General features: G+C 45.1%; 1 protein-coding gene across 7 annotated transcripts in view; it reads right to left on the bottom strand.

Annotated features, from left to right (window-relative positions):
• AFF4 (AF4/FMR2 family member 4) overlaps window positions 1–11,782 on the bottom strand; it is a 56,987-nt gene extending 45,205 nt beyond the window's left edge. For 5 of the 7 annotated variants that reach the window (XM_027643175.1, XM_027643171.1, XM_027643173.1 and 2 more), the window contains exon 1: window positions 11,503–11,782. The gene's annotated coding sequence lies outside the window, so the exon portion shown is untranslated. The remainder of the gene's footprint in view (window positions 1–11,502) is intronic. The other 2 variants (XR_003527617.1, XM_027643170.1) reach the window with 2 other exon arrangements.
• Window positions 11,783–12,068: the final 286 nt, after the last annotated feature.

Below are 12,068 nucleotides of genomic sequence, written 5' to 3'. Positions count from 1 at the left end.
CTGACTCAGGGGAGGAGGAAGTCTGTAGGACTGAACAATGTCGTACAACAGAGTTACCACCTACCAAAATGGTCATTTTCTGCACCTACCACAACACCCAGTCAGATAAGACACAGGAGCCTCAATAAACTCCCGTCACAAGAACCAAGCCTGAGCCAGGAGAGGGAAGTGAAGCTGCTACTGTTCAGCAAAGCTCAATTTCAACTTTGCATTCCTCGGCTTTTGCATTTCTGTTTGCCTCATCCTGCAATACCAAAACTACTGTCAGGAACAGGAGACTTTCTTAACCAGGCAATGATATTCTCTTTATCAGCATCTGCAGCTCAAGCCCTGACATCCTACAGCTCAGAAAACAAAACTAACAGCCCAACAGCACAGACCAAACTCAGCGCTTGACCAGTCACAGTTTTGTTTCTCACTCCTGGCAAACTTCAGCCCAATTTTATCTCCCAGTCAACAAATAACATCCTTCCCATCTCTGCCGTTCTCCATTGCTGCCAAAGTCAATAATTCAGCCAGTGCACAGATGGACCATCCTGAACACAAGGTTTTTACATGCACTCCTTTCATGTCCACACAGGCAAACCAAAGCATATTCCAATACTGTTTCTCAACAAATTTCTGCCCTCTAATTGGGCAGAAACTTAATAACCCAATTCCTGTGCCTACATGTTCTTCTGCTTAAACTTTGAAGCCAAGACAACTGCCGTTTAAATTTTATTAAGCAATAGTTTTTCAGACATCTAACATTAATCTGGCTATTATCATTCTGACTTCCTCACATTAATTTACTTTCATAAAAGATATCATTACATTTGAGTGTTATGAACTCTGTGGCATTAGGATTAAGAAAGGATTCACTGACAGAAATTCTTTGATAAATCTGCTCTGTGTCAGATTTGAAACAGCAGACAAGGTTTTAATGAGGTGCCATCTAAATTAGGAGTAAAAAGGCAAAAGGGAAAATCACATTCAAGGTTCACATCCTTCTCCCATCTTAACTACTGAAAAAGAAAGGAGAGAAAAAGTTTATCAAATACTTTACCCTGGTTTAACTGTCATTTCCTCCAGCTTTACTCAAAGATCATCTGTCTGCACTGTCTCACAAGACATTTATCTTGGACTTCCTACCGTGACCAAGGTTCACACACTCTGCTGCATCACACATTGAAATGAACATCAGGGTTTGAGATAATGAATTCTGCCACTCTCCAAACCACTTGGGTCTTGTGTAACTGCTTGCAGTAGCAAGGTCTCCTCGGTCCAACACCATGTAACCACTGATAGAGTCTCTGCCTCCTCCCTTGCTGCCTCAACACAGCTTGTTTTCTGAACACAGCTTTTATTTGATGCATCTTCACAACACAAGCAAGTAATAAAATATTTTAGGGCTGTTAAAGCATCCTGTGCCCAGCTCTACTTGGTTCTTAAAGCAGAAGGGAATTTTTAAAATTTGAGAGTTTGGTTTTGGTGTTGGTCCAAGCCCCCATCCAGGGCAGATGTCCACAGCAGCTCCCAGCCTCTGTTCACCCCACTATCCTGGTTGTGCTCACACAGAAATGTATTGGAACTTGTTATGCTGAATTTGGGAAATCTGTGCAGGTTCAAAATAGGTATTTTGGGAGCAGGGTTATTTTTAAATAGAAAAGATTGAACACTCCACAACCCCAAAACAGAGAGTAGGAATAACCAACCTGTTTAAAACCCATTTAATAACAAAACCCAATGAAATTCCACAAGTCTCATTAAATTACTGTTTTTTGCATCACACTGTCATAGGTGAACTTTATCTGTAACAGGCAGCAAGTAATGTGGTTGGAAGACCAGATGGATGCTGGGGAGCACGTCAGAAGAGCAGCCAGAGTTAAAAACTTCATCATTTTATAATTTAACTCTCCTCAGAACCATGGGAAAACACTCAGGGCGTGACACAGAAAGATTCAGAGACCCAAAGTGAATTATGTTTCCAGGTTGTTCCCAGAACAACTGAAGGGGGTGGAAGGGAAACATCAAAACCACCTGAGTCGATGCACATCAGCATCACTATATTTTCAAAATTATTGTCAATACATTATTATCAATATATTTTCAAAAGTGGTGGCTTGAACACTCCCAGCACCAGTGCTCCCCAATGGCAGCTGCAGCAGTTCCACGATTGCTTCAGAGCTTGAAGGAGCCTTTGTAAAATCCACAATTTTGAGTACCAAAAAAGAGAGAATACAGATTCTCCCTCCCAGTTTTCAGCCCTGACTTGCATGCAAAGAGTTTACCAAACTTATCACCATTTCCCACCTGTCTAAAATGTACGTGAATGATGTGACAGCTCCGAGACCTGGGATGCTTTCTGCTAACTTACAACTTTCTTTTTAAATTTAAATACACTGAAGATGAGAGCATATTGTAGTTAAACTCTGCAAAAACCCACTAGGGAAGAGAAGCATTTAAGATTTGTAGACAAAGCAAAAAAAAATTTGGAAGTGAGAGGAAGGGACCAGAACTATCTACAGAGGGAAGCTGAAATGCAGCAGGAAAGCCACAGCTTTGATGTGTTGTGCTTCCAAACAAACACTGCTTAAAAAAGTTGGAAAGTTTTAACCTTTCATCCCACCTACTAAATGCCACCTGTACTTTATAACCCCCTTAAGCAGACTGAGAAAATCATTAATATTTCAGCCACCACTGAGCATCAAGGTATTCAGTGTAGTATCTGTTACCCCAGGAAAACAGCTGATAAATGTTAATTTATCACAGAATATAGAGCTAACTATTCTATTTATTGTAGAAAATAGAGCTATACAAACTCTTTTAATAAAATGACACAACCTCATTTTCCCATGATGATAACGTTTGGGGCTTTTTTCCCCCAAAGTTCTTGCAGTTGTTTGCACTTTTCTGGATGTGGCCTTAAAACAAAAGTCATGCTGTTAACAGAGATTTAAGTACCAAAAGGAAACTGAGCCACCTGCACAGAAGAAGCCTCATGTCCCAGGCAGGGCAGTCTGGGCACAGTGTAACTCTGTGCCATTACACCACAGAGGGCATCATTATCAATAGTCATTATTATGAACTCTTGTCCCCAGAACAGTTTTTGGTCTACCTAAACCAACAACGTAACTTCTGCATTTGATACACTAGCAAATGAGTTGTACAAGCTGGTGTGGAACTGCTGCTCCCAATGGGCTTTGTCAAATATGAGCCTGAAGACCTGACAGGTGTGTAACTGCAAAGCACAGGATCCTAAAAACACATTTAATTTACAGCCAGAGAAACTCTCTGAGTTTTGCCACCAGAGAAAGAAGTTCAGCTTTTTGTCACATGAAGTTAAAGACAAACACAAGGGACGTTGCAAAAGCAGTGTCAAAATCCAGCTGAATTTCAAAACCCTTCATGCAAGAGCCCAGTTCAGCTCAGACTGAGCGTGTGCTCGGGTCGGGGCTGGAGCCTGCAAAGAGCTCTGGAACAGCCCAAACTGCTTCAAGTGCCACAGAAATTACTCGGCAAGAAATGCTTCTCATTCCTCCAGCTCCCAGGCACGTGTCAGACAAACCAGCTCTAGTTAAACAGTTCTGGTGCCCTTCTCGGGCACCTGGTACTGTTGGCAACTCCTCTTTGTGGGCTGATTTAACTGAATTCTACTAAGCACAAGCTAATATTAATTATTAAGGTATGACTCACTATTTAGAGTGAGAGTCACATGTAATAATTTTTCTGATTGCATAACTTCATATTTATAATTGAATAGCAAGAAATCAGCCCATTAGACCAGCCAACAAGATCCAAATTTTGTACTCTTAAATAAAAATGACGATTAGACCACACCCATTCTGATCATTTATAGCTTTTGAGTCTGTTAGTAAATCATGACTGGATGTATTTTAACATTCCTCTGAATAAATAAAAAAAACCAAACCAACAAACCAAAAAAATAAACAAAACAAAAAAAACCCCCCCCCCCAAAAATCAACACAAGCTATTGGAGTCAATTAGGTATGTGAAGAGGCTGCTGTGAAAACATCTTTAAATGTCAATTCAGCATGGATCTTGCTTCATGTGGCCAGGAAATAATGCAACTTTTTCCATTAAAAAAAAAGAGAAAACTGAAGGAAAAAAAAACAACACGAAGCAAAAAAACTGAAGGGAAAAAAAACGAAGGAAAAACCACCAAAGAAAATCCACTGAAGAAAAAAAATTAAGAAAGGTGGATTTTAGAGGGTTATTAGTGATTAACAAATTTAAGCTGAAGACTACTTGTTAAAACTCTCTCCTATTAAAACATATTTCTGGTAATTATTGGCTAAGAATGTGTCACAGTGCAAACTCCTTACTTGTATTTTTTGCTCATTAAATATAATTAGTGCAGCTCTTTCAGCACAAGTAATCATTGCTTCAGGAAAAACCTTTTCACCCTTTATCTTTTAAAGGCTGGTTTACACCAAACCCCAGAGTTTTCATCATGTTAGATCAACGCTTCAATATGATGCTAATTTATCCTACTGGCAACAGAAGAATAAAATTAAATATCAATTAATTAAATTAAAATATAACAATTAAATATAAATCCAAAACTTCACAAATTAAAACAATGTTCCAAGTAGGTACAGTGTAAGAAAGTCACAAACCACAGGTGAGCTGGAGGGTTTAATGGTAAATCTCAAACAAACACAACACCCCAGCCACCCAAAAATACAAAAACCTCCTCGAAACATGCAAACAACACTATCAGTAACCTCTGTTCCATATAGGACCACCCAGAACATCAAAAAAAACCCCATGAGACAGGAAAAATATCGGTATATCAGTCCATTTTATCTCCTCTTGGGCAATCTTTGTGCTCCAAGGCTCGTGAAGTTACAAGAATAAAATAGTATTAAGACATCTTCGTAAAATCAAGCATCTTTGACTCCCAGCAACTTCCACTGGGTTAATTTTCTTATTTGTTCCAAAGTACAGAACAACTTTCTAAAATTACAACATGTAAGGTAAGTCCTTTAACTTGTCCTTTAATCTCTTTCCCATATTCAATTTTTCTGAAATTTTCACCTTAATGGCTCAGTTTCTCAAATTTGGACTTTGACCTAATATTTTTTTAATTAAGTAAGGAAGTGCTTATGCCAACAGCAATGCAATACTGGAAAATGAAATTGGAAGATCTCTTTTTTTTTTTTCCCCCCAGAAACTCTGGTCACTCCTCTGCCCACAAAATACACAACATCAAACAAACTAAATTCCCATTTTGATGTAGCTTTTTTGGTTTGCTGTTACCCTTCCCTATAAGAAAAAATAACATTTTAGAATGGTTTAGGTTGGAAAAGCCCTCCAAGACCATCCAGTCCAACCATTCCCAAGGCCAACACTGCCCATGTCCCCAGGTGCCACATCCACATGGTTTTTAAATCCATCAGGGATGGGGACTCCAGCACTGCCCTGGGCAACCTGTGCTAGGGCTGGAAAGCCCTTTCCATGAAGGAATTTTTCCAACATCCAACCTAAACCTCCCCTGGCACAACTTAAGGCCGTTTCCTCTTGTCCTGTCCCTTGTTCCTGGGAACAACCCACACCGCTCCTGCTCCTTTAGGATTTCCTTCTTAATATTTCCTTCCTACTCCATTAGTTCCTCTGCAGACAAACTGTACAAAGAGAATTGTGGACTCTTATCTCTTCATCCTCCTCGCTTTAATGATTTGTGCACATCAAAGCCTGATTAAAACCATTTAAGCACTTCCATCACTGAAATCTCTTTAACGTCTTTTGGAAATTAAATTAAATGCAGAATCAAAAAAACCCTCCATGTCAACGTACAAAGCTGGACAATTATGATCAGATTTGAGCTTCTATAGTAATGTCAACACAGATGGGGACCCTCATGGAAATACAAAGTATTTTTAAGCACAATTTATATTTAAAATATAGCAGACAACCTATAAATACTAAATATTCATTTAAAACCAGACACTTGAAACAGGATTACACTAAGTGAATAGTAGGAATTTCAGGGGAAAATGAAGTGAAAAAGTGAATGACTGTTCAATGGTGTGAAATTTCCACAGGAACCAACTGTTGAGAAAAGTATCTACTATGGAGCAATTTACTTTGGTGAAATCTTAGAATCCAAGTTAAGGACAACTGTAAACAATTTTTCCTTTCTCAAGAGTTTAACTTGTCTCAAGTTTTTAACTGGTCACTGGTTAGAAACAATATTTTCCCAATGCTTGGTTCTGAAAATTAGGAACATACTACTATTTTTCCTTAAAACTGGAAAATGCATGTAAATAAAAGGATGTTTGATCCAACTATAATGAGACACCAAGTATTTGCCTCCTCTTCCAGATCCCAAAGTGACACCAAAACCTGGGTGCAGAATCATTTTAACACCACATACAGAAAAAGTGACAGAGTTTTAAAATCTCTTAAGGTTTTATCCAACCTTTGGATCCCCGCTGGTTTGACACATTCTGTGACATTCTTCCCAATCCAGGAGCCACCTCTGGGAGCTTCAGGAGGGGCACAACCATTCCAGGGCTCATTTCTGCCTTTCCATGAAGAACCCACTAAACTAAAAAGCTGGGGAAAGTCTCCAGTCCAAAGACAAATAACTTAAAGCTGCTCTTGGAAACTGCAGATAATGAGGGAACATCAATCCTTTAAAAACAAACACACTGAAGAGAATCACACCATTATCCTGCCTCTTGTCTCCTACCTCTAGTTTTTATGTTCCCAGTGTAGTACTGGGAATAAATAGTGAGAAACTGCTGTGAGGCTGCAGAGGAGCACACGTATCCACAGGGAGAGATTTGGAAAAATAAAACAGTCTCTCCTGGAAAACATGATCACTACAGGATTACAACATTAGTTAAAGTACACTCCATATTTGTTTAATTATAAAACATGAAAGCAGCATGTTCAAGTAATTTATCAATAAATCTTATGACATGAATAAAAACTAAGATGAACTATTAAAAAAAAAAAAAAAAACAACAAAAAACCAAACAATAAAAAGGGGCTCTAAGCTGCATCGTGAGGGGTTGTTTTCCATAGAAAGGAGTGCTGGAAAATTTCTCTTAATGAGTTGTTAACAGAAGAAAATTAGTTCAAGACTTCAGGGCAAGAACTTCCCTTATTCCATGTTTGTAAAGCACAAGAGCACAAGATTTTTTTTTTTCCTGCTGGTACCTGGTGCTAGTGGCAGTTCATAACCTGGGTTTTACATTCATCAGCAAGAATTAATGAACCAAGTAAGAATAAGAGACAGAACAACCTGAAGAACTACAAACACTTGGGCAGAAAAGACAGAGCACTGCGTTAGGGGAAAGAGAGGCTTGAAAACACCAAGCTGGAGAAGGAAACTTGGGAAGTGGTAAGAATCCGAGAGCCTGGAGAGGTGGCAGACACCAAATCAGACACGAGTGCATGAGGGAAACATCCTCAGAGCTCCGGGGAACATGGAATTTTGGCCGGCACATCCAAGGCTGGCACAGCCCCAGGGCAGGAAGCCCCGGCGGTGCCACGCTGAGCTCTGTGCTCTGCTCGGCAGGGACCACGGCCTGGGGTCACTGCAGAGAGCACCAGCTTACCCAAAACGGGAAGTGTTAATTCAGCTGGAATATGTACATCTAGTTCAAGGACCTAAGGAAAGAATAAACGTGGATTCCCGTAGGAGAAAGCTCCACGGCCAGAGAACAGCACAGCTTTAACCGTTCAGGGTGACTACGCTCACGAGAAAAGCTCCGTGACAGGAAGGAGCAGGAGCCTGTGCAGTTGAATTTCCTGAGCAGTGACAGAAGCCCTGTCATTTCACAACCTGGAGAACATCTCCTTAGTCATTAGTGACTGCAGAGAAGGAACGATCCTGCAAGAGAAGAATAACTGCCAGAGAAGTTCTTTCATCTCGAGCTTTGCAATTCTATGAACTTGATTCCTTATTTTCTTACTTTAACACAGTTAGCAAGAGATTTTACATACATCTAACTCTGCTCTATCTAAATGTAATCTGTTAAACTTTCCTGACTTGTTTCCAGACACTCCCTCTTCATCCTAGGCCTCTCCACCTCCCAGCTCGGGGTGTTCTGCTCTCACAGATGACACCAACATCACCTCGTCCTTGGTACAAACTCAGACAGACACAGAAATCAAGTGACAAGGAACACAGGTGGTCTCACAGAATGGTCTAGGTCGGAAGGGACCTTCAAGATCACCCAGTTCCACCTCCCTGCCATGGGCAAGAACACCTTCCACAGCTTCTCTGGGCAACCTGTGCCAGGGCCTCACCACCGTCACGGGGAAGAATTTCTTGTTAATCTCTGATCTAAACTCAAATTTAGATATCTGATCTCCAGTTTAGTTATTTCTTAGCCTCTGCTGTGAGCCTGTAGCAATGTGATGGAAAGGAAATACGCCTGTAGAACAAACCACATGTGAGTAACAAACTGAAATTATGTGGCTGAGAACAATTATTGCCACAGAAAAGAGACCTCAGAGTCATCAAAATCTCCAGACTTTTCTTACATCCTCACACAAGCAGACCCCAAACACGACACGCCAACAAACAACTCCCAGCTCTACACACACGTTGCTGCAGCCTCTTGGAAGCTGCTCATATTCTCTCCACGTGCCCACGAAAGGCCAAATCTCCCTATGGGAGAGGTGCTGCTTTCATGTCTCAGCTCTCAAGATTCAACTCTTAATATATCCACCCTCAACACTTAAATTTCTCTTGATCTGGAGCAAAGAATAAGAGCGGCAATGATTATAAAATTCACTAACCAAGAGGATGAGCAGGAAGGAAGGGAGGCACCAGAAACAGTCACAGGCAGTTGTGTCACCTCTTATAGAATATGAAAATGAACATATGAGGGGGGACACCATGACAGCAGTTTCACCATCACCTCATCACAGGTGCTTAGAAGATGTTGAGAGCTGCTCTCTCAGTCAGTAAGGGCACAAGTCACATCTGCCCTTAGTCACCTCTGACATCCAGGAGCACCCACAGTGGAAAATGACGTGCAGCAGAATGTCCCTGCCAGCAGCTACAGAAGGAAGGAGGAAGTGGTTTGCACATGCCAGCTTATCACAGACCACCTGGAACCTCAGGACAGATTTCTGCTGCAGCTATTTATCTCCAAACCCCCCAAAAATGCGAACTCTATGGTTTGTGCAGATAAAAACATGTGGCATCTTCTCAATAAAGTGATGGGTAATAATCACGCAAAAGCATCTGCACATTCCAGCTTCCTCAAAAGACATCCTCAAAGTCCAAGTAATATTTTACTGGGGTTTTATCATGTTTTATCAAGTTCAGATTGTTAGAACTGGGAAGAATGCAAAAAGTACAAATTACTTTTTTGGGGTTTCTGTGTGGCATCTTGCACAAAACCTCACCCCAGGGACTCTGTCTCACTCTCTCAATTTTGGAGACAAGGAAAAAAGTCATAAAACAAGAACTGCAGAGATGTTTAAAGGAAGTATCAGGGACCTGAGAAAGTTTTGAGACTAGAGTTGAAATTTGCTCTTTTCTTTCACCACTGTTAAAACTGTACTGAAGTCACAGGGGCAGATTCAGGTGTCACAGTATCAGAAATATTTAAAGTTATTACAGAGTGTCCAAAGGAGGGACACAAAGATGGTGAAGGGTCTGGAGAGGAAGCTGTAGGAGGAGCAGCTGAGGGCACTTGGCTTCTTGGGCTGGAGGACACTGAGGTCAGACCTCACCAGGGTTTGCAGCTTCCTCACTGGGGTAGTGAAGGCACAGCTCCGACCTCTGCTCTGTGTGACCAGTGACAGGACCCTGGAGCTGTGTCAGGGGAGGGTTAGGTTGGATATCAGGAAAAGGTTCTTCCTCCAGAGAGTGGTCAGGCACTGAACAGGCTCCCCAGAGAAATGGTCACAGCCCCAAGGCTGACAGTTGGGCAACACTCTTGGAGACAGGATGGGATTGTTGGGGTGTCCTGTGCAGGGCCAAGAGGTGCACTTGATCCCTGTGGGTCCCATCCAACTCGGGATATTCCATGGTTCTATGACTCTAACTGCTGAACAGAGGAGAGTTTGCTCTCGCACAGAGCTGCAAATACACTGTACAGCAGCCAGGAAATGATAAAAACTGATAATTGTACATTAATAAAGGCCAAGATATTGGTAACGTTTTTTGTTCCTCACCAACAAGATCTGCCCCAGTCCCAGTCCAACCACTGTGTAACTCCAGTGTGACCCTCCCCCCCGTTTGCTGGGACTGTCTCACACCTCCCACAACAGCAGCCCAGGAAGTTTAATCACATTTGCCTCATTAGAGAAGACAACAACATGACAAATCCAGTGCACAACCACTCCCGCAAAGCACTTCACTAGACCTTGTTCTGCAGTAACACCCCCAGGCTGCAAATCCCCTGTGCCAGGGACCTGAGAGAATTCAGGAGTTTTAAAGGAATGTCAAGAACTGGAAATACACCCGAGAAAAGTTCAGCAGCTGGGAGGGAGCAGGCAATAAGGTGACAAATAAATGCACACACTGGAGCAGAACAAGTTCATTTTAAAGAGTGATGCTGAGGAAGGGCCTGCTCAGTCCCACAGGGACAGGTGGGGGGCCTGATGCCATCACTGGAAACGGGAATGTTTAAAGCCACCAAGTCTTCCTAAGAAAATGACCAGAAAAGGCTGTAATAAGGCAAGGAGATGGGATGGTCGCACAGGGTTTCCCACACCTGTCCCTTTCCAGGCTCCCTTTCCACTGTACATCAGTTTCCCAGGCTGTACATGAGATATGGGTACAAACACTCAGTAGTCCCCCAAAATTAAGTTATTCACTTGCTCATGTCAAGAAGAGAATCAAAGTCACAGCACTGAAAGCACCAACCCCTAGGTTACACGTTTCAACACTTTCTTGCTTTGTTTTGTTCACTGGAAAAGGGAAAAGAGTCAGCCCAGGCTCAAGGGACGTCAAGCGACCGCTCTTCTGATCACCAAGTACAACACAACCCCCACCAGGGACGAGGCTTTACATAACAACCCTCCGCTCACGGGATGCGATTGTGTCCATAACCCCGAGTCTCCCCTGCCCCGACCTTCGGCAGCACCTGCCCGGCAGCGCCGAGACACCCCCCAGAGCCCCTCCAGCCTCTCCCGGTCCCGCCCGCTCCATCCACGGGCCCCGAACCGCGGAGAGCAAAGGGGAAGGAACAAAGCCCTGACGTCAATTACCGGAACAGACCCAGACCCATCACTGGGCCGGGAGCGCAGCGGCCCCGCCGCACCGGGACCCCCCGAGCCCCCGTTCCAGGGATACCCCGGGCTGCGCCCCGCGGGGAAGGGCACGACGGAACCCCCCCGACTCCCCGGGGTGTCACCGCGGGGCTCGAGCGCGGGGAAACCCGCGGCTCCCGGCGGGAGATGCGCCGCAGAGTGGCTGCTCCCACCCCCGGTCCCGCCGGGGGGATCCCGGGAGCGCCCGGGGCTGCGCGGGGCGGGGGCGGCGCTGCCCCGGGGCCGCGGGAGGCCCGGCCCGGCCGCGCTCACCTGCGCGGGCCGCTCCGCTAGGCCCGGACCATCTCCTGGCTGCCGCCACCGGCGAACGAAGAGGCCCGAGGAGCCGCCGGCGAATCCCGGAGCGCCTGGGGCGGGCCCGGCCCGGCGGGGGGGGCGGCTCACAGCCGGGCGGCGGCTCCGCAGGGGTCCCGGCGGTCCATGGCGGGCCGGGGCCGTGCTGGCGGCTCGCAGGGGTCGGGCAGGGCCGCGGCGCGGGCGGGGCTTTGCTGGGTCGGGCCTTGTCCCGGTCCCGATCCCGATCCCGGTCCCGCCTGGCGCTTCCCGGCGGCCCCCGCGCGCCGCCGCCGCCCCGATCACGTGACACGCGGGGACCCTCCCACGTGACCCCGGCGGAGCGCGCGCGTAGGAAGGCGGGGCCTCCTGCACGGCCACGCCCCCTCGCGCGCCGGCGGCGGGAGGGTCACGTGGCGCAGCGCGCGCGCGCGGGGAGCGCTCCCGCATGTGCTGGCGCCCCCTGGCGGCGGCCGGAGGGACCGCGGGGACCCCCGTGACCGTCCCGGGAACCCCCAGGGCTGGGCGGGATATCGGGATCAATT

The sequence above is a fragment of the Corapipo altera genome, unplaced genomic scaffold (assembly GCF_003945725.1).
Source record: "Corapipo altera isolate COAL_440 unplaced genomic scaffold, ASM394572v1 75, whole genome shotgun sequence".
Lineage (NCBI taxonomy): Eukaryota > Metazoa > Chordata > Aves > Passeriformes > Pipridae > Corapipo > Corapipo altera.
Note: the sequence above shows the minus strand (reverse complement) of the source record. Positions and strands in the feature narration are given on the sequence as shown.